The 24,142-nt window shown below is 34.6% G+C and overlaps 1 pseudogene; it reads left to right on the top strand.

The window, feature by feature from the left end:
- The first annotated feature begins 23,638 nt into the window (after positions 1 to 23,638).
- Positions 23,639 to 23,767, top strand: LOC111726416 (annotated as a pseudogene).
- The last annotated feature ends 375 nt before the right edge of the window (positions 23,768 to 24,142 follow it).

The following is a 24,142-nucleotide window of genomic DNA, read 5'->3' as shown; positions in this document are numbered from 1 at the left end:
TGAAGTTTTCAAATTTTAGAGATTTGCCATTCTGTGATTTTACAGAAAAGAGCATAACTAAAAATCTACTTAACTTCTATATTAGAAGCTGTAACCAGAGGCCTCTTCATTCGAGGCGACTCTCTCGGTTAAAGGCTGGAAATTCTTATCAACATGAACTACTTTTCTCAAAGTTGTAGCATGTCATCAAAGATTTATAAGGGTAATTCTACATATAGACAAAAATCGAGTTTAATTTAGGCATATTCATTGTTCATTATGGGCCTGCCTATTTTAGGTACAAACATGAACTGCTTGAATTGCTTTTCGTTTTATTTTTTAAGTGTAAAATGCCCTCCCATGAAACTTTTCCTGCATGAATTCTTTAACTGGTCCTTATTTCATAAGTATTGGAACAAGAGTGTGCCCACATTTTCCAACCTTATAAAGTTATTTTTTCTTTTTGTATCAAAAAAAAAAATAACTCAAGGCCCCTCTTGAAACAGCACAGCACAGTTAAGTCCCATAACTACCTAAAGTAATTCCTATGCTCTCTAGGGAATGCAGACATCTCCTGATGTTTCTTTTCATCCCCGGCTGTAAACTGTCCCTCCCAGGCAACATCTGGTGCCTTCATCTTTGTTGCTCTGTGCCACTTCAAATGTCTGCATTGAGCGACGGTCTGGAGAGAAACTCTATAGTTCCTTTAGAGAATATCATTAGGAAATAGGAAAGTAAAATGAAAAATGCAATTCTGAAAAGTATGCACCCTACTTCCCTTTCCTGACAGTTCACTGTGTTTCCCACTCTCCCTGGTGAGGCCTTGTCATGTCAGGGCCCAGGACTGGCCAGGTCTCCGCTGGCTTACCTAGGTTCCCAACACTGACTGCTAACCTACCTTGCTCAGGAACAATTTCTCTTAGGTGCCTGAGGGCTGTCTACCTTAGCAGGAGAGAGAGAGATAGTCTTAGAAAGAGTAAAGCAGTCTTAGAAGGATAGATCTTAGTCTTTAGCACAGCTTAGTGATCTTCGGCAGAGAGATCAGGCATTCTGCAGGCAGGAGAGGAGACAGTCAGAGTAAGTGGGTCCATGATAGAATGAGCGCTCCCGATACCTGCTCCTCCGGCCTAATATGAGGCTGAGCTGTACCTCTCAACACCACAGGTGGAGAGACGGCCAATTCACCACTGCTCTCATCTTGTGAGCTCTCATGCTTATTAGGAGAGCTAAATCCCTCTTCACGCCCTTCTCACCGAGGTGTTCCATTATTGAGCTGTACAGGTATTTCTTATACTCTCCCTCCTCCTAGCCATAGATGTACGGGCTGCTACATTGTTGGCTATTTCCCTCTTCTTCTCCTTGTTATTCCTTTTCTTCCGTGACGACCTCTGTTTCATTCTCACTCCCCCATCTTCCCCAGACCTCTTCCCGCGGATGCAGAAGATCTCTGCTTACTGTGCAAACAGGCCTTCTGATGAGATGTCCGTGTCACGCTATTCAACCGCGATAATCTTTCACACTATAATGAAAATACTTAGCCATCTCTTTGAAAGAATTGGTATTTTTATCACTCAACAAATATTTGGGCTTGCTGCCAAACAATGCAAAGTACTTGCCTTATATGTTCACGACTAAGAGGGTTTGTCAAAATGCTTCATTACAAAGCAAAGTACAAGAGTCTGATATAAAGACAAATTATAGTTTTATGCCTTAGGACCACAGGAAATAATGCGTAGACAGACTAAATGTAGCTCATATTTTATTTTTCCCTTAAACCTTCCCCTTATCAAGGTGATATAAACATTGAAATACCTGAAAACATAAAATAATTAAATTGATAAGGAGTAGATATCACCTTGCTTCCATTTTTTGAGTTTACAATTAAAAAGTGTTTATAAGGGATTTCTGGTCTTGATTGTGATGAAGTAGGTTGCATGAGAAAAGAAAAGAGAAAAACCTTGCCAAGAACAATTAGAAAAATGTACAAAATCCAGGGCAAACAAATAAAACGGTTCTTTGAAGTAATTGGATAATTGGGGACAATTTTTAGGTGTGGTTGAGAAATGCCAGAAACAAGAAGCCAAGGAATGGCATTTCTATATTATTTAAATAAAAAAAAATAAAACAACAAGGATAATAAGTGGCAACCTAAGAGTATACCTTTGGTGAAAGTACTGTATACAAATAAAGACGTGTTCAAACATATGAAAACAAGGATTCCATTCTTTGGAACTCGGGTAGATGGAGCTTCTAAAGGAAGTTCTTCAGGCAAAAGAAAAGTGATTACAAATAAAGGTACAGACATGCAACAGAAAGTCAAAAGCAATGGAAATGGCAGACGTGGATAAATCCACATGGAGATTGATTGTATAAAGCACTAACACTTTCTATGAGTTTTGACAACAGAGATATATTTAGATACATGTGTATTACAAAAATAGCATAAAAGGCAGTAGAAGGTAAGTGGAGTCAAAGGATTCGAATGGCATTGTGTTTTCTGGGATTTGGTAGAAGTTCTAATTGGTAGCTGATCCCAGTACATTAAATACGAATGTTGGCTCGGCGCCTATAGCTCAACCGGCTAAGGCGCCAGCCACGTACACCTAAGGTGGCGGGTTCGAATCCCCAGCCCGGACCCGCCAAACAACAATGACGGCTGCAACCAAAAAATAGCCGGGCGTTGTGGCGGGCGCCTGTGGTCCCAGCTACTTGGGAGGCGGAGGCAGGAGACTCGCTTGAGCCCAGGAGTTGGAGGTTGCTGTGAGCTGTGATGCCACGGCACGCTACCCAGGGGGAGAGCTTGAGGCTCTGTCTCAAAAAAAAAAATAAATAAATAAATAAATACGAATGTTGTCAATGAGTCTAAACTCTATGACAATCGTTTTCTGAGTGTGGACCATAAACCCCTGAGAATCCCTGAAAGCCTTCTAAGGGTCCGCAAAATCAAAACTGTTTTTCTAATTTGAAGCCATTATTTATTATTTTCACTTAATTGATACTCTGTGCCAGTGTAATGGTGGACATAATTGATGTCGTTTGGCTTGAATCGAGTCAGTGGCACTACATATCAATAGAAACTGTATTCTCAAACAAAAACAAGTGAAAAAGTTTCACTTAAGAATGCCTTTGAGTAAACATCATTAGTAAGTGAAGTGGAACACACACCCCAAAATATAGTGGTTACCTTAAGGGAAAGTATACATACAATTATTTGATCACCAGCTGAACTAGCTGCTTTTTTCATGAAGCATTATTTTTACTTAAAAGAATGACTGACAGGAAAATAGGAAAATTCAAACCTGGTGTTTAGCGGAGATCTTTTAAAAATAAATCAAGAGAGCCTATTCTATAAGAAACACAATTAACAGTGTTTGATGCTAATCACAGAGTTTAAACTTTCAAGAAATAATTTGAATTATTAAAATGTATATCTCTAACCTAAAAATTTGTAACCTAATATTAATTTGAAATAAAATTTTTTAAAAATTATATTTAATATGATGAGATTTATAGCTCCTCAATACTTAAAACTACTTTCTGATGAGATTGATGAAGATATATGACTTATTTATGAAATGGGTCAACCTTTGAAAGTTGTATATATAACTTTATAATGAAAGTGTTTTTCATCAAATATTATGTTAATGAGCAATGAATTGTTGTCATCTTGAATTAATGATGGGTTTTTACATTTACTCAGTTTTAGTTCCTAATATGTAATTGTAGATTGCTGAAAAACACACATAGAAAAGTTATTTGTGTATCTCAAGAATTTCAAGATTATAACAAGGTCTTGAGAACAAAATTCTCAAAAGCCAATCACATAAAGCATAATAGAACAATCTGTAAACTAACAAGTTAGGAAAGAATAGAAACCCGAAAATGAAGGCAAGGATTCAAATCTTTGAAGAGTTAAGGAAAATAGAAAAAAAGAATAACATGGTAGAGTTTAACTTAATCTATTAGCAATTACATTAAATATGAATACACAATACTCCAATTTTAAAGAAAAGGATTATTAGACTGGATTAAAAACAATAATCCAGTTATATTCTATTATATAAGAAAAATGCTTTCAATTATAAATGCAGTGCTCATTGTAGCAGAACATATACTAAAATTATAAAAACAAAAATGAAAATAAGTTGTGAAACTATATGCTATTAAAATATATATTAAATGAGCATGGCTATATTATAAGACAGTGCAAACTTTACAGCCAGAAGCATTACTACAGAGAAAAAAGAGTGCTGCATGTTGATAAATGTATCAGTACTCTACAGAGACATGGCTGTTCTAAGCCAGTATGTACCTAGTGACCCATGCACTCAAAATACATAAATAAAAAACTAATGGCAGCTTTAAAAAGACAGAGAAAAGTTCAGAATCATAGCAGTATACTAGAAAAACTTCTCTTGGTAAATGACAGAATATCAGGCAAAAAAAGTGACAGAAAATCAGAAGTAATATGAGAGAACTGACAAGCATAATTAACAAAGTAACATAAAATCAGAAGAGCAGTATTTTTGAAATAAATTTTAATGGAAAAAAGACATATGAAAACTTAGTGAGTTATACCCAAAGCTGGACTTAGAGGGAAAATGATAGTCTCAAATAACTATACTGGAAAAAAGAAAAAAAAAATCAATGCCTTGAGTATTCAATTGAAGCCCTTAAAATATATATATACACAGAAGAAAATAAAAGGATTTTGTCAACAATTTTATTTTAGTGAATTTGAATATTTAGACTATATTAATAAAATCCTTGAAAAAACATGCAAGTTACTATAACTGATTCAAGAAAAAAGATCTGATTATTTCTTTAGAAGAAAGAAATTGAATCTCCAGATCAAAACTTTTCCACTAAAATAAATGCAGGAACAGATTGTCATTGGTGAATACTCAAAATACTTAAGAAAGAAATCACTACATTGCTACATAAAGGTCTGTAGAAAAATTTGTAAGATACATTTCTCTACTTTGTTTTATACAGAAAGCCTAATATTGATGGCAAAATGATTTCGATTTTTTCAATGAGGGAAAAACAAAAAAGTGAAATTACAACTCCATGTCTCCAATACACAAGAAAAACATATCAAACAAAATTTGTGTATCCTCAATTAAATGAAAAATTAAAAGAAATAGAGAATGATAATTCAATAATTATCATATTATATTAAAAGTTGAAAACCCATCATTGTATTTCACTACATAAATTTTAAAAAGCAAGAAGAAATAATAAACACAGACAAAAAAAAAACTGATAAATTTCAATCTTGATTCACCTTGGGAGAGTGGAAATTTAAGGAAATTTTCTAAATAATATGAAGGATATGGAAATCAGTATAATCAGTGGTGAAACAATGAAAACATTCCCCCTTAATGTCAGATTGAGAAAAGGATGGCCACTACCACTACAGAGATTCAACATTATATTAGATACTCTAACCAATATAATGAATTAAGAAAAAAGGTAAAACTTACTAGCATTGAAAGTTAAAATGAATAATTAAAAATTCATCATTTATAGATGATTCAATTGTGAACACAGAGAATCCAAAATATCTATAGTTAAACTAACAGAATGAATAAGTAAATTTTGCAATGTTGCTATATCCAATGCTAATAAATAAGCTGTAATTCTATGTTCTAGTGACAAATAATTAGAAAAAGAATTTAAAAGCACTATTAACAACAACTCCCAAATCTCTAACTCATAGGAAGAAATGTAATACAAAATGAATAAAAACTCAGTAGAGAAAATTACAAAATATTACAAGATATTTACAGAAAACCTAAACAGGCCGGGCGTGGTGGCTCACGCCTGTTGTCCCAGCGCTGTGGGAGGCCAAGGTGGGTGGATCACCTGTGCTCAGAGGTTCGAGACCAGCTGAAGACTCACCTGAGGCAGAATGAGGCAGAGTGAGACCCCGTCTCTACAGCAACAACAAGACAGCCGGACTTTGTGATCCCAGCTACATGGGGGGCAAGAAAACACTACAGGAGGAAGAAGTAATTAAAAAAAAAATTCAAAAAAAAATTCAAAGTAATAAGTTGAAATAAAAAAAAATTTAAAAAAAAAGAAAATCTAAACAGAAGGATATATGATATCCATGTAGTGAGACTTAATAATATTTAAACATGTTAATTTTCTCCAAATATACCTACTTAAAACTGCATCTAAAATGTATATGGAAATGCAACAGGGCAAGAATAATTAAGAAAATCTTTGAGAAAAAGAACAAAGCTGGGTGATTTTTTCCACCTTATAGCAATTCTTATTTTAAAGATATAGTAATTAATATAGTGTAGTGTTGATATGAGAATATAAAAATAGATTAATAAATAGTACTGGCTCAATTGTATATCCATATAGAAAAATAACTTAACTCTTATCTGACTCTATACAGGAAAATAAAATCCAGGCCGGGCACGGTGGCTCATGCCTGTAATCCTAGCACTCTGGGAGGCCAAGACAGTTGAATTGATTGAGCTCAGGAGTTGAGTTCAACCTGACCAAGAGCAAGAGCTCATCTCTGAAAAAGAAAAAAAAAAAAAAAAAAAAAAGGCCAAGTGTTCTGGCAGGTGCCTGTAGTTATAGTTCCAGTTACTTGGGAGCATGAGGCAAGAGGATGGCTTGAGCCCAAGAGTTTGAGGTTGCTGTGAGCTATGAAGCCATGGCACACTACCAAGGGTGACAAAGAGAGAATATGTCTCAAAAAAAGAAAGCAAACACACACACTCACACATATACACACAGAGAAGTAAAATCCATATCAAATGTAGATCTGTGATATGTAGATTTGTAGAAATGATGATATATTCATAACCTTGAAAATACGTAAGCATTTCTTAAATCAAATTCTCAAAGCAGTAATCAAATAGGATAATATTGGTAAATAGTTCTTCAATAAATGTAATGATTTCTGGTTATAAAATAATACCAGTAAGGAAATGAGCAGACAAGCTTTTAAGTTGGATGAAGTATTTTTAAAAGAGTTATCTGAAAAAGAATTGTCATATCCAGCTCACACAAATAGCCCCTACAAACTGACAATAAGAAAGACGTCTCCCCATGAAAGTACACAAAAATCTGAAGGCCTTCTCAAGAGAATGTCTAAATTTTAACATACATACCAAAAGTCAGTGGAATCATTATTCATCAGGGAAATAAAATTAATGCCACAAAGAGAAAACGTGCTATACCTATAAGTGTGGCTAAAATGAAAAAGAAAAAATGTTATACCAGCGTCGCAGCAAAACAGCAGCTGGAACATTCCCAAATTGCTGTAGGAATGCAAATTGTACGACGAGCCCTGAAAACAACTTTATAGTATGCATTCCGTAGAGTCCCAAGTATACTCTCTGTATTTCCGAGATAAATTTAAATACATGTGCCAAAAATACATGGAAAACATTTTCTCAACCTTATTTTTATTTGCCCCAAACTCTAAAAATAACCATCAGTGGACTATTTATACTGCACAGGGTTTATGCTTATGCTACTTTAATTACATGGGTGATTCCTTCAAACTAATATAGACTAAAAGTATTACAGAACAAAGAGCATAAGCTGTATGATTCCATGTATTTAAAATTCACAATTAAAACTATACTGTTAAAAATTGAAATACCAGTTACTCTGTGGGAGTGGTTACCAATTCATATATTATCCTTGAGCTAGGCAATGTTCTATTTCTGGACCTGCATGATATTTTATGTTTGTTTTATAAATATTCATCAAGATACATAATTGTAATTTTTCACTATTATTTTTGTCATACATATATTAAATGTAATATTAAATTTACTTTGTAAAAAGTTTGAAATATTTTTTGTTATTGTTGTTGTTGGTTTTTTTTTTGAGACAGAGCCTCAAGCTGTCCCCCTGGGTAGAGTGCTGTGGCATCACAGCTCACAGCAACCTCCAACTCTTGAGCTCAAGCCAGTCTCCTGCTTCAGCCTCCCAAGTAGCTGGGACCACAGGTGCCCACCAAAATGCCTGGCTATTTTTTGGTTGCAGCCAAAAAATTTGTTTGGTGGGCCTGGGCTGTATTGGAACTCGTCACCTTAGGTGTATGTGGCTGGTGCCTTAGCTACTTGAGCCACAGGCACCGAGCTGAGTTTGAAATATTTTAATCAAATATTGATTCAGAGATATGTACCTGAGAAAATGATTTTATCTGTATTTTCCCTTCCCAGAGCCTGGGCCTCAAGCAGCTTACAGTTCATGTTTGTCAGACTTGGGATTATCACCACTTCATGTAAAGTAAAACATGTGTGCCCTAGTGAGAACTGGTTATTCATAACATCCACTTCTTCCTTTGCCTTTACTTTGGATTCCACAAGTCATTGAACCAAATACTCACCGGCATGTGTATATATAAACAAATTCTGTTGTATGTATACAATGAAATCTGATCAACAACAAAAAGTAATAAACTACTCATAAAAGCCCAAGGATGTCTGAATCTCAAAATAATTATAACAAGTGAAAGACTTAAGGGGATAAAAAGAAAAAAAAGGAGTGCACAGTCCTTTGGATTTAAATAGATTTTATTTATATAGACTTCTAGAACATGGAGAATAATTTATTGTAATAGTGCAGTTCAGAGTTTCTCTGGGGGAAGCAGAAGGGAAGAGAGGCACAGGGAACCATTGAGGGTGTCGGATACACTTGTATCTTAAGTGTGATCTTTTTGCCAGTATTTGCATATATTAAGATTTATCAAACAAAGTGTGCTACAGATTGTATGTTAGCTATTCCTCAATAAAGCTGATGTACACATAGAAAAAGTATGAATGAGTAGGTATGTTTTGGATGGAGATAGCTTTGGTATTTTTCAGACCTTGTTTTTCCATATCCAAGAGTTCATAGAATCCATTCACTTTCTTTTCCTTTGTCATGCGAGGAACACCAGGAGCTGGACACCCTCACTTGCCCTTTATAGGGAGAAACATATTTAGGTCATCAAGAAGCTTTATGAGAGCCAATCAGCTGTTAAAATCAGATTTGTGGCTAGAATTTCTATCCATAACCCACTTGCTGGAAGCCCACGGTGTGACAAGCATTATTTTTGAAACTGAAAGTAACAGAAAGACCAAGTAGAACTTCTCCATAGTGGACGTTCCTTTCCCATGCTTGTGGGATTATTGCTGTTTGCGGAAACAAGGCCAAATTATACAAGCCAGGGCACTTCTGTCACCACATTTTCCAAAACAGCTAGATATTTCAGTGTTCTGGACTAGGATGAACTGGGATTAAAGATTTGGGGTATGACTCCTTCTGGGAATAATTCTCTCAGAGAAGGTCCAGCCTTCTGCACCATTGAACTTCTTACCCTGCTAGAAATGGCACAGAGTTAACATATTCTCAAGGGACTTCTCTTTTGGTCAGAGGTGGCTGTTGTGGAAAAGTGTTTTTCCTTTGTCTGTTTATCTTACTTTTTCACTTAATTCCTTTTCTTCTTCTTTTGCGAACTCAAAAGATCCCGTTTGAAAACATTATGGAAAGATTCCAGCGTCTGGATAGGAGACAGGTGGTCAGTAGACGGCCCATTGTCCATCACTGATTCATACTACACAGCAGTTACATATTAGTCCATGTCCACAAAATTGTCTAGTTAATTTGGTTTTATATGTTTAGGGAATTGTTTGAGTCAATTTATTATTTTTATATGTTTGATTAATTAATCTGCTAATATTTATTTAGTACCTGCCAAGCCTCATCAAGAGAGAATCCTTGCCTTTACTCAATTTTAATTCCGTGTATGTACAATGTTATTTTTCTTGGCATTATCAGGATAAAAAAGGAATTCTCTAAAACAAGTATGTTTACATATATGGAGGCTTAAAATGGAGAAAGACAACTAAACAGAAACCAAAGGGCCAAGTATCATTTTGGTTTTAGCAGAAGTGTTTGACTAACATGTAACTGCTGTGTAGTCATTTTTTTTTTTAATTTCAGATTAATGTACAAACATGTTCCATAGTTTGTATTTGTAAGGTAAAGTCCAGGTTGTAGATGTGTCCCACGCTGTGCAATTTACCCGTCGGGTGGGAATTTACCAACCCCCCATCAGTCTCTCCCTGCTTGAACTTCACTGAGTTTTTCTCTCATCTGGGCATGTAGGTGCTATTCTGTTAGTTCCAATTTAGTACTGGATACAAGCAATGTTTATTTTTCCATTCTTAAGATACTTCACTTAGGAGAATGGTCTCAAATTTCATCCAGGTTGTTGCAAAAATTACATAATCTGTTCTTGTGGCTGGATAATATTCCATGGTATACATATGCTACAGTATATTAATATACTCCTGACTTGAAGGGCATTTGAATTGTGTCCACATCTCTACAATTGTGAATTACAGTGTTCTTGTAGTGAGGTAGAATGTCCTTTTTTACCTTTGGGTAAATACTTAGTAAAGAAAACACAGGATCAGATGGTAGGTCCACTTTTAACTCCTGGGAATGTCCACATTGCCCTCCCCAGGGCTGCCCCAGTCTGCGTCCCATCAGTAGTGCCTTTCTCTCCGCATCCACACCAGCACCTGTGTTCTGGAATTCTACAATGTAAAGTCAATGCGGTTTTGATTCGAGATCTCTGATGTTTAGAGATAATGAGCATTTTTTTACATGTTTGTTTGCCATTAGTCTTTCATGAATAAATTTCCTGTTTATGTACCTAACATTTTGAAGGAGGTGATTTCATTGAAACAAGTGAAGCTTGTGATTTTCTTCCTATAGCCTTCCTTCTATAATGAAGGCTGTATGTTCAGTAAACATACAGGAAATGTTACCTGAAAAATTTTAGTCTACTTTGAATTTCTCTCTCTCTCTATTTTTTTTTTTGAGACAGAGTTTCACTTATTAACCCTCGATAGAGAGTTGTGGCATCACAGCTCACAGCAACCTACAACTCCTTGGGCTTAGGCTATTCTCTTGCCTCAGCCTTGAATTTCTATATATTTTTTTATTCACAAGATATAATGCTCTGCAAATTGAGTAATAAATGTTGAATAATTAAAGCAGACCAAAAAGAATTGCAAGATAGAGTTTATAAAGAAAATTTTAAAAGATAGGCTCGGCGCCTGTGGCTCAAGCGGCTAAGGCGCCAGCCACATACACTTAAGGTGGCGGGTTCGAATCCCCAGCCCGGGCCCGCCAAACAACAATGACGGCTGCAACCAAAAAATGGCCGGGCGTTGTGGCGGGCGCCTGTGGTCCCAGCTACTTGGGAGGCTGAGGCAGGAGACTCGCTTGAGCCCAGGAGTTGGAGGTTGTTGTGAGCGTGATGCCACAGCACTCTACCCAGGGGGACAGCTTGAGGCTCCGTCTCAAAAAAAAAAAAAAAAAAAAAAAAAAATTTTAAAAAAAAAAAAAAAAAATCCATGTAAAAATGATACAAAAGGTCCTTGAGAAAAGCGACAGGGAGGCCAGAGAAAGAAATGGGAACTCACTTGTGTGGACGCTGCGCCATTAATTTAGGTACTGCCTGGGAAATAACTTTAGTGACCCCTGTCTCTATTACTCCTATTGGGGTGCTCACTTCATACTGTGCTATTTCTAGGTTACAGCATCTTTAAAGCCATCTTTTCAAGCATTGTGGAATTCATAAAGCAAACATATGTACTCTCAAGGGAAGATGTTCTTGAAACATGTTGCTAAATTGTCATAGTTTAATTTTTGTATTTATTGTAAGAAATTAAATTTTAAATATCTTTAAAAGTATTAACATTCAAATCAAATGATACTAAATTTACCTTTTAAACCAAGTAGTTAGTAGTGTAGAAAGTCATATTGTCATACTGATGGACACACATGCCTAGAGAATTTACTGCAGCTTATAGAAGGCTGAGTAATGATGATACTGGGAAAAGATTTAAGTCATGTATTTTCTTGAATGAGAAGATGTATGCTAAGAAGGAATTTTTTTTTTTTTACCCATTAGCCAAATAATTAGTTATCCACATGTTAGGAAAAAATGTAATGCGTCAAAAAGTATTTGAGTGATCTGTTTGAAAATTGCACTATCTTCTATATGCCAAAGGAGTCTAACGTGAACTTCTTGAGGCACAGAATATATTTGTAGAATTAAACATAATATGATTTACTTATTTTGCAATATTAGTAGTAGGATAATGCCTGCTCAGCTGAAACCATTTGGTAGCAACAGGTAATGAATTAGCTTGGGGATTTCAGACAACCATATGTTTTTTAATGCAGTTCATGGTATATAAAGGAACATCTCCAAACTGAGAGTATCATTCCTGAAAAGAGGTTGAATTGATCAGGTAAGAAGGTGAAAAACAGGAGAAACATTGCTTATCCTTAATGTAAGATATTTCAAGAACATTACAAATCTTCCATAAAAATAAACTACTTAAAAAACAAAAACAGATTCTAAGGAATTATTTTTTAAAAAGAAAAACAGAACAGTTAACTAGAAGATGAAAGTTGAATCTTGTGCAAATAAACTGAAGAGAATTTTACAGAAATGCATGGGTTCAGAAACAGGCAAAAAAGACCCAGTTACATAAATATATATCCATAGTAATACTAAGACATTAATGTACTTTCTTTCAATAAAATTGAATCAATTTTAAGTTTCATTACGGAGAAAGGAAAAGTTAACTTTGAATATGTGATAGCCCTTAAAATGTGTTAACACCTCTGCAAAATATCATTTTTGATAAATGGTTTCTTTGAAACCACTAATAAAGTAACATAGTACAGTGTATAACAAAAAACAAGAAAGTTAAATTATAGTTCCTAACTGTATCAAGCATACTGAGATTTCTTATAAAACCTAAAATTCAGACAGTAGTTTTTCAGGAAGGACACAATTTTTAATATCCTTCATAATACCAGTTGTATCTTATCAGGCTAGTACCTACTTGTTTTTTGTTTAATAACCCTCACAGTCCTGTACCGCCCAACTGTGCATGAATCCCACTGCAAATAGGACCACAGCAGAACAGTGAGAACGACACTGCTCTCTGCAGCATGAAGTTTACAACGAACAGGTGGTAACAAGGCTGAAAACATTTCACTGACACAATCTGCATAGAAACATTGCCACAGCCACTGGAATTCAACCCAAAGGATTTAACAAAATGCTAGTAAAAGACAGAATGTTTCTTGAAGACTGCCAGAGAAATGAGTCCAGCATTTCTGAGAAGTCAAGCTCCTGGGATGGTTCGTTCAGGCCTTTTGACACCCTGTAGTATGTCCCACTTCCAATATTACAATGCAAGTACTTTTTCACTTTTTATGAAGCCAATCTATTTTTTTTTTCTTTTAAAAATTGTGGTAAAAAATCACCCAAAGTTAAGTTTGCCCCTTTAATCATTTTTAAGTTTACAGCTCTGATTGGGCACAGTGGTTCAAGCCTACAATCCCAGCACTCTGGGAGGCTCTTGAGCCTGAGGAGTTTGAGACCAGCTTGAGAGAGAGAGAGACCCTATTTTTATTTTAAAAATATAAAAAAATTAGCCAGGTGTCCTGGATGGTAGCTGTAATCCCAGCTGCTAGAGAAGCTGAGGCAGGAGGATCCCTTGAAGCTAGGAATTTGAGTTTGTGGAGAGCTAGGCTGACACCATGATACTCAAGCCTGGGGCAACAGAGTAAGACTCTGTCTCCAAAAAAAAATGAAGTTAATAGTTCAGTAGCATTAAGTACATTCATGATGATGTGTAACAGATCTCCAGAACGTTTTTCATTTTGCAAAACTAAAACTCTACATCTATTTAAACAAATTCCCCATTTCATCCTTCTCCCCCGACCCAGTATCAACAATTTTACATTCTGCTTCTATGAATTTTTGGATCAAGAGAAAAATGTATTTTTTTTATTGTTGGGGATTCATTGAGGATACAAAGAACTAGATTACACTGATTGCATTTGTTCATAAAGTCCCTCTTGTAATTGTGTCCCACCCCCCAAAGGTGTGTCACACACCATGACCCCCTACCCCTCCCTCCTTCCCTCTCTCTGCTCTCCCCTTCCCCCACCCTGCACCATGTACTAGATCATTAATTGTCCTCATATCAGAATTGACTACATAGGATTCTTGCTTCTCCATTCTTGTGATAAAAAAGGTGGGTTATTTTTGGGGGGGGTGGTTTTTGTTTTTTGGGGTTTTTTGCAGTTTTTGGCTGGGGCTTGGTTTGAACCTGCTTCCTCCAATATATGGGGCCAGTGCCCCACTCCTTGAGCCACAGGAGCCGCCTGTAAAAATGGTATTTTTAAGAGAAAAAGGTATCTTATTCATGCCTGTCACATGGTGATACTAGCCATCTTTTGAGCAAACATCTACTACACATTGCTATTGTAATTCAACTTCAAAAAGTAATACATAATATTTCTTAAAATATGTATACATTTTTGGCACCTTCTATATATAAATTGATAAGTTTGGCTCTCAAAGTTCTATAGAACTGCAAGTTAGAATGTGATCATACTGAAATGGAGATGGAGATGCTTTGAAAGTTGTGAGGATGAGAAGAAACCATGTCAGGGCAAAGGAGAAATGTCTGGAAAGGCACATCAGGTGGGCAATGGAGCGGGATTCAGCATGAGAGTGCAGGGAGCATTGTGGTCAATGGAGTAGGTGGGCTAGTTCTTAAATGGGAAGTGGAAATGACTAAGAAACATGTTGACTTATCTGTAAGTGTGATGTGGTCCAAAAATAGGGTTTAAGGCCAAAAAGACCTGAGTTTTGTCACCTGATCAATGTGTGACATTTAATAAGAAAATTAACCCTCTTAAATCACAATGTCATCATATGCATATGCAAATATAAAAACAAATGTTTAGTTTTTACTAAGAAGTGAATGAGAAAATCCACGTGAACTTGCTTATAATGATCCTAGATCCATAGTAGGTTCTAGAGGGCTTGTACTTTTCTTTCCTGTTTTTCTGGTTTGTACTTTCTTTTCCATATTAACATCAAAGGAGACCTAAATTGCAGCTTCTGGCATGTAAACCTCTATTAAAAACATTCCTTTGGTATAACATAAGGTGATAGATTAGAAGGAAACAATCGATTTTTCCATGGCATATATTTTGATCTATTCTCCATATTGGTGTAGAATTAGGTAAAGCACCAGTTAATATGCTAACACTGCAGAATATGAATATTTTGGTAGACATCTTAGTACAGATGCATTTTAAAAACTTTAAAAACCACATATTCCATATAACTAAGCTACCTAATTTATAAGATTGCAAAGAGTTGAAATATTATATTGATAGTGGTCAAGATTCCTGGTAAAAATTTCAAGAAAATATTTTATTTTCTTTTACTGAATTTGCACGCTTCTATCTTTCCTTTGGAACAGATCATTGGTAAGGAAAATAAAACAAATGGTTGTGTTTCACCTTACATTGGCCACAAGGATTCCTGTGGTCAGACTTTGCAACCCTCAAGCTAAATACCATTGGAGTATCATTGAATGTGTTATGCTACTTAACTTACTGTGGTTTCATTTTTAATTATCTTATATCCTTGCCTTTTTACACTCATTTTATTGATTTATTTTATAATTGATGGTTAGTACATAACATTAAGAATGAGGTAGAGGTAAAAATAAATACTGTGGAATCAGCAGGGATATTTGAACTTTTATACAAAATTTTAAAATAGAAACAGCAGATTGCGAACTCTTTTTTCATCTGTGTAATTTCAGTATGCTTTGAGTCAAAACCATTTCCTTTCCTTTTTAGACATTATTTATTGAATTCTGTAACCTCTGATTCCTCCTTTTTCTGTTAAATTAAAGATGTATACTAGTTCTACAAACACGAGTTTCAGGTATGTGTACAATTGAACCTATCTTGTCTGTCAGACGAAGATAACATCTGCTCAGAAAGTCCTTAATATAATTAAATGATGAAACGAAATGATACTCTGTGCTTATCTAATACTATTTTTCCTTCAGTCCAAATTTTTTTAACTCAACTTTTTAGTACTGATTTAAAAAAGAGCTATAAAGAAAATTAACATATTGGAAAAATAACAATGATATAATTAAAAAATAAAAGCGTATGAATTTTCCCTGTGCATTTTATATCACACGCTACTGTCCCTTTCCTCTCAATCATTTCATTTTAATAACTTTGTTCCCCTATGTTTTGAGTTCTTGCATGAAAATAAAATACCTATAATCACTAAATAAATACAAGTTATTCTAAAAATAGCCTTTAAATAGAGGACAAATCAGGTTTTTCAAAATTATGCAAGCAATACAGTATTAATATTTAGAAATTTGATAATTGCCATGAATCCTACTCATTACATATCAACTGTAAAAAACACAGAAGTTGCCGCTATTTATTTACTCGTGTTCGTAGTGTAGTATTATCTTTTTTGTTAATATGAGACACTGAAACATTATAAAATGTTTAAGTTCTTTTGGTTATTGTGAATGGATTTAAAGGGAGTGACTACATTCAAAGAAAGAGATCAGTAGATTGTGTTCTTTTTGTCAACTTTTGTATATTTATAAGTTTGATCAAAATATAGATCATGCTTAGTGCTAGTGTATGTTAGGCATGTAGAAACATCTGTCAAATTAAAACATTTACCAGAAATATCAATTAAACATTAAGAAACTACAAAACAACAAAAAAATAAAATGTTTGGACTCGCAGATTAATAATAATGGTACCAATCTAATGGATTATGTACCTTCTAAATCACAGTTTTACAGTTTCAAATATAGACCCACACTCTCCCTGTATACGCAGAACTGTCAAACGCTTCCCCTTAAAGCCACCCCATCTATCAAACTGTTCAGACTGCAGAGCCTGGCTACTGTCTTTTGATGTAGGAAGATCTACACAAAATGTCTACTTTGGCAGTGGTCGTATTGTGTGGAGAACAGAAATTATGAAGATCTGAGGTGTTCTTCAAGCTTGCCACCTGCCTGAGCAAGAGTAGAGGACAGTTGTTCTCCATGGTAAGATCACTAAGGTAATGCAGTATTTTGGTCAATGCAATGTTGGTGATGAGTGCTGATCTCGCCCAGTAGAGAAATGTCAACTCATAGGTAATTTTAAGCTTGAGATTTAAAGAGATAAAAGCTAAATTTTGCAAAAAAAAAAAAAAAAAAACTTCCAAAACCCAGCAGATTAGAGACCAGCAGTAGTTTTGTTACTGTGGGTTTGCAAATTCACCATTTGAAACCTCTCCTTCACTAGTTTCTCTGAGATTTGTAAGTATCCAAAAAAAAAAAAAAAAAAATAGAAGGATTGCTAACATACTTGAAGACATTGTTGTCCTATGATGATGAAGAAGTGTTTATGTATATTTGACTGGATACATTCTTCACTTTGTTACCATATGTGCAACATGGTCAGATGGTTAATGAGTTTTCAGGGCTGAAATGCATCTGGTCCAACTTTAAACTTATGGTTTATAATACTTCACTGGAAAGCATGCAATTAATCTTTCAGTGGATAATCTACCATAACTTCTAAACTAATTAAGAATGGGTATTTTTTATAACAGGATTTGAAAATTAAGCTTGCCATAGGTTAAGGGAAATACCAAAGCCTCCACAATGATGGAGGAGCAACAGCATCTCGAGTAACACTGATCCTTTCCTTCCTCCCCCTCGCCCCACTCTGCCACATCTTGCCCGGATAGAAATATGCCCTTTCATTGAATGTATACGTTCAACAATCTTTTCCTTAAGGAGAAGGGCAACCTCTTATTTGTCTTTGAATTCTGAGCATCTGGCATACAGTAAAAGTACAACAGTCATTTATTGATCAAAATATTGTGGGAGTTAACTCAGAGAGACTTCACATTGTAATGCACGAATTTACACATGAAAGTGGACAAATACATATACAAATATATGTATTCATATATAAATATGTATATACACAAATATGCATATCCACATGTCATAATTTAATAAACAGGACCAGAAAGTTTTTGGAAATATATAAAGTCAGACTGACAGTTGTGACTAAAACACAGGAAACCTGATACCCAAGCTCAAATTCTCTCTCCTTCCTTCCTTTCTTTCATGGGTTGGGAGAACACAGTCTTACTCTGTCACAGTCTTACTCTCTTGCTTGGTGTCATATCTCACAGCAACCTCAAGCACTCGGGCTAAGTAACCCTCTTGCCTCAGCTTCCCCAGTAGTTGAGACTACAGGCACCTGTTACAACTCAGCTAGCTTTTCTAGTTTTAGTTGAAATGGGGTCTTGGGGTCTCGCTGTTGCCTAGACTGGTCTTCAGCTCCTGAGCTCAAGGGTTCTTCTCATCCCAGGCTCCCAGGGTTACAGGTATGAGCCACCTCTTAAAGCTCACATTCTCAACACTATAATAGATGAGCCATTTAAATTGTTCTTGTCTTCCTAATCATAGTGGCTCTCTAAATTTATTATAATTAGACATAATTATGAGTAACGCAGTTTTAACAAATTCTATATTATAATTTATTTTCTAGTAAAATTCCCACAAGTTATAATAGCGAATCAAATGACACACACCTTTTTATTGCTCAAAATGACAAATCTTTTGCAAAGCATAGAAAATTACACTACCAATAATATTGTAAATGTTGCAGATTTCTTCCCATCTTTGGCAGCACTAGCCATTAAGAGGATTTTTCCCCTCCAAATTATACTAGGAATAAAAATATCATATTTGAATTTACTTATGTAATTGTAGGTTGAATTTTTTCATGTTTACTTACTGATTGAAATATTTCGTTAGTTTTATATTTATGCTCTTCAAAAATGTTTTCATTCATGTTTTAGTGTATCTCATATCAATTTATGATCCTAACTGATTTATAATGACACAATTTTTATTATGCTTATGAATTTTCCCTGGTCTTTTCTTGATTCCATTTTTTAATGTACAAACTGTTAAATCATGTTTAGTTTTTAAATCAATTTGTTTTATCCTTAAAGAATCCTTTTTTTAATTTTTTTAAACTTAAGATATGTTTGCCACTAAAATTTTGATAAAATTTTATTTTTAAAATTTGAAGTTTTTTTTATATTTAACCTAGAAGAGACATATTTTAGTTTGTTGGATGAAATTACCCTTCTTTATTTAATACATATCTTGAAATTATTTAAGCTCTGGTTACCAGAACGTTCCTTTGACCAGTATCTAGAGCATAAAACACCATTAATAAATAGTTGTTTGATTGAATTTGATCTAATGTCTGGCACATTGAAGGCACTCAATAAAAACATACTTATGCATTTTTTGTTAACCCATTCATACACTATTCACTGTTTAAACAAATATTCATCTGAAACCAACTTCTATCAGTCATTATAATAATTGTACAAGAAGGGGGCGGTGCCTGTGGCTCAAAGGAGTAGGGGGTCAGCCCCATATACTGGAAGTGGGAGGTTCAAACCCAGCTCTGGCCAAAAACTGCAAAAAAAAAATTAATAATAATAATAATTGTTCAAGAAGGAATATTAAGATAGAACCTGTCTTGAGGACTTTAGAGTTTTTTGGGGCCTAACTCAGTACAATCTTCCAGAGTGATCATTTCTTTAATAAATGGATGAAAAATTTTATCACTGTCTACAGAATATGTAAAAAAAGTTAAAAACAATTTAAACAATTTAAGAGTTGTTATTGGTTTAAATTCAATGGAAGAAAATAAATTAAAATCTATACTGCACCTTAGTATCCAAACTAACACCCAGACACTTAAGTTCTATCAAATACTTCTAAAGCTATTTGTCATTTTATTAATTCATAAAATATGAAAACTCAAAATATTTAATGCATTGTTATTACGACTATTAATGCAATTATTATTATTATTTACCTAGATCTCTATCTATTGTCTTTTCTGCCCTAATAGCTGTGAATCCCCATAATACAGTGGAACCGCCCAAAAGACTAACAAACTAGTCAACATCCAGGGGTGCTCAACAAAGGGAACTAGGCTTACTGTACTGATACATGTGGTACATGTCCCATCTGTAAAGATTAAGTCAATTTAGGGAGGTAGTCAAAGTAGGGAGGTGGTCAACTATGGAGGTTCTATTGTAATAATAATTTTTAGCCATTCAGTAAATAACAAGAAGGCTTAACGGAAAAAGTGGCAGTAAACCTTACCTTTTTCAAGTGCAATGTTGAAACCAGTGAAGGAGAGGTTTCGAATGGTAAATTTGGGGGCTTTTTGAGACCAAGTCTCACTCTGTCACCCTGGGTAGAGAACAGTGGCATCACTGTAGCTCACAGCAATCTCAAACTCCTGGGTTCAAGCAAACTTCTTACCTCAACCTCCTAAGTAGCTGGGACTACAGCCATGCACCACCATATCCTGCTCATTTTTTTGTTTTCTATTTTTAGTAGAGATGGGGTCTCACTCTTGCTCATGCTAGTCTTGAACTCTTGAGCTCACGCAATCCACCAGCCTCAGCCTCCCAGAGTGCTAGGATTACAGGCTTCAGCCACTGTGCCCGGCCTCAAATGGTAAATTTGTAGAATCAAACTGGGTGGCATAGAGGACTTCAGTCATCTTTGAAATATTAACTCCAAAATGTGGTTTCCTTGGGAAGTTAGTTTTGATTCACTTCTCACTGTCTCCTTTTGAGGACTTCTGTCTTGCACATAGTAAGTTTTCAACCATTAATGTGTTTCAAGTATTTTTACTGGGAAGATCAAGCACTGTTAACATTCTCAAGGTTTTTGATCAAATGAATGAAATAAAATGTTGTGGAGAGAAACATAGTGTCAGCTTCCAGGAAGTCAAATAGCTGCAAAGAACAAAGTGTTTACCTGTATAAACACTCTAGTCTGCACACTTTATCTTTAGAGAATATTTCAGAGATCAGCAGAGATTCATGGGCGAAAAGACCAGAAGAGACCATCTGATTACATCTGATTATTCCTCTCAATTTTGCTGGTGTTCTTCCTCCATTATGTGGAGTAAGTTCTGCTTATGTGCTTCCCAGTCTCATTTTTTTATGTGTCCTATAAAGTGAAAATTTTTCTTAAAATAGTGTTGTCACTCAGATCTTCTTATTCTCCAGCTTTACTGAGGTATAATGAGCAAATAAAAAATTTTTACTTGAGGTGTACTTAAAGTGACCTCACGTAGTTCCCAATTTTTTTTTTTTTGTAATGAGAATATTTAAGATCTACTATATTCAAGTATACTATAAAGTATTATTGAACTATCTTCACCAAGCTGTATATTAGATCTCCAGGACTTATTTATCCTTGTAACTGAAATGTTATAGTCTTTGGTCTGTATCTTCCTATTTCCCCCACTCTTTCCTCAGCCCTTGGCAACTGCCATTCCACTCTCTGCTTCTATAAATTCAAGTTTTAGATTTCACATAGAGGTGAGATTATTTGGTATTTGTCCTTATGTGTCTGGTTTATTTCATATAACAAAATGTTGTCTAGCTATGTCCATGTTATTCCAAATGGCAGCATGGTCTTCTTTTTATGGCTATGTAAGATTCCATATGTAGAGAGAGGAATCATATTTTTTTCATCCATTTATCTGCCCATGGACAATTAAAATGAGATGATATTTAGGCTGATGTGATTACGGTAATGTTGTAATAAACATGGGAGATAATTTGTAAGCATCTGATTTCGTATCATTAAGTTATATTCCTAGAGGTGGGATTGCTGAATCATATGGTAGTTCTTTTAATTTTTTGAGGAATCTCCATACTGTTTTCCATAATATCTGGATAATTTACATTCCTACCAGCAGTTTACAAGTGTTCCCTTCCGTCCATATATGTGCCATCACTTGCTGTCTTTAATCTTTTTGATAACAGCTATTCAAATAGGTGTGAGGTGACATTTCCTTGCAATTTTGCTTCAAAATTCTCTAATAATTAAAGGAATTGAGCATTTTTCATTTCTCATGACTATATATATATTTTCCTTTGAGAAATGTCTATCCAAGTCCTTAGTTTATTTTTTGAGTTCCTTATACATTTTATATATTAACCTCTAGTTAGATAAATGATTTGCAAATAATTTTCTCCTATTTTGTAGGTTTCCTTATTCCTTAGCTGATTATTGCCTATGTTCTGCAGAAGATTTTTAAATTAATGCAATCCCATTTGAATGATCATTGGATTAGTGATGAAAGTAAGATGAAAATTAAAATATTTTTTAAACCAAAAAGCTATCACAAGTTATCAGGTTCAGCAAAAACAGTCGTAAATGGAAAATTTGTAGCCTTAAATGCCTACATCAAAAAGACACATTAACAATCTAACAACGTGTCTCAAGGAACTAGAAAGAGCAAACCAAACCCAAATCAAGCAGAAGAAATAACTAAGGGCAGAGTAGAACTAAATGAAATAAAAAATAAGATAATAATACATAAGATCAATAAAACAAAAAGTTTGTACCTTGAAAAGATACACTAAATTGATAGACCTCTTGCTAGATTAAAAAGGAAAGAAAAGAAAGGACCCAAATAAGCTTAATCAGAAAAGAAAAAGGAGATGTTACAACTGATATCACGATATGCAAAATATCATCTGTGAATACCTAGTACTATGCAAATCTCCATACACATAAACTCAAAAACAGAGAGGAATTACACACATTTCTGGAAACAGTCAACCTTCCATTACTTAAGCAGGAAGAAATGGAAGTTCTGAACAGACCAATAATTAACAATGAAATTGAAGCAACAATAAAAAAATCTTCCAATAAAAACAAGCCCCAGACTAGATGGATTCACAGCCCAATTTTATTAGAACTACTAAGAAGAGTTGGTGTGCATATTGCAGAAACAGGAGAGACTCCTCCTCAACTCATTCTGTGAAGCCAATGTCACCCTGATACCAAAGCTACAAGAGAAGACCAAAAAATAAAAAAAAAGAAAGAAAAGAAAACAATAGACCAACATCTCTTATGACCATTGATGCAAAAATCCTCACTAAAATAGCACCAACCAAATTCTACAGCACACTGAAAAAAATAATCCACCATGACCAACTGGGTTTCATCTCAGAGATACAAGAATGGTTCAACATACATAAATCAGTAAATGTGATTCACCGTGGAAGCAAAAATAAAAGTCATATGATCTTTAATAAATGCAGAAAAAGCATTCAACCATTTAATTTATCATCATTGTATGATTTAAAAAACCTCAACAAGCTAGGCAGGAAAAAAAAATAGAGCTTTGAAACATAAAAAATCTGATTGAAACTTTATGGATTAAGTATAAGAGCTACATCCATACTGCAGAAGAAAAGACTAGCAATAGAAACTATCCAATGTGAACTACAAAGATGGAGAAGAAAACAGAGCCTCAGTAATCTGTTGAAAAATATCAAAAACTATAAAAAACGAAATCCCAGATGGAAAAAGAGTGGAGGCTGTAGCTGATGTGGGAGTTGGAACTGAAAAGATATTGAGGAAATAATGACTCAATTTTTTCAGTTTTAATAAAATTATACACTAATTCAAGGAACAATACAGTTCAAATAAAATGAACATAAAAAATGTAAAAAATTAACAATGATTTTTAAAGAGAAAATCATAACAAGCAACCAAAATTTAAAAAGATGTTAAGTACATAAGGAAGATTACAAACTTCTTGTCTGAAACTGTGTAAGCCAAAAGAAATTAAATGACACCTTTAAAGTGCTGAATGAAAATCAACTGTTCAGTTGGCCCTGAATCAAAGCCATCAGTTTACTGAAGCTGTTGCTTTCAAGTAAAGAATTATCTTTCTATCATCTGTTGGCCACTTCAGAACTTTGGAAACGTAATGGTCAATTCATTAGAAAGAAACTGTATGAGTCATTGGTGATAGATGTAGGCTAGTATGTATTTGTAGTCTTAATACTGGGGTTCCAAAATGTCTATGAAATATTATTATATTTATCTCCAGAGTATATTTAAGTTATTCGTTAGAATTATAGTGCTGTTAAATCTTAATTACAGCCCCCCCAAAATTATTGTGGGTTTTTACCCAAAATAAAAATATAATTCTACAGTAAAAAAAAAAAAAAAAAAGAAAGAAAGAAGAAGAAAATCAGCTGTTCAATTTGAACTGAAAAAAAGGGAAAAACAAGAAATTATTAGGACTGAAAGTGAAATTAACACACACACAATAAATTTGCCTACTTTGGTGCTTCTGTTGTTAACAATTCATGAAACAACTAATTGAT

The sequence above is a fragment of the Otolemur garnettii genome, unplaced genomic scaffold (assembly GCF_000181295.1).
Source record: "Otolemur garnettii isolate 467f Iridium unplaced genomic scaffold, OtoGar3 scaffold00064, whole genome shotgun sequence".
In the NCBI taxonomy this organism is placed as follows: domain Eukaryota; kingdom Metazoa; phylum Chordata; class Mammalia; order Primates; family Galagidae; genus Otolemur; species Otolemur garnettii.
This window is presented reverse-complemented; position numbering and strand designations above follow the sequence as displayed.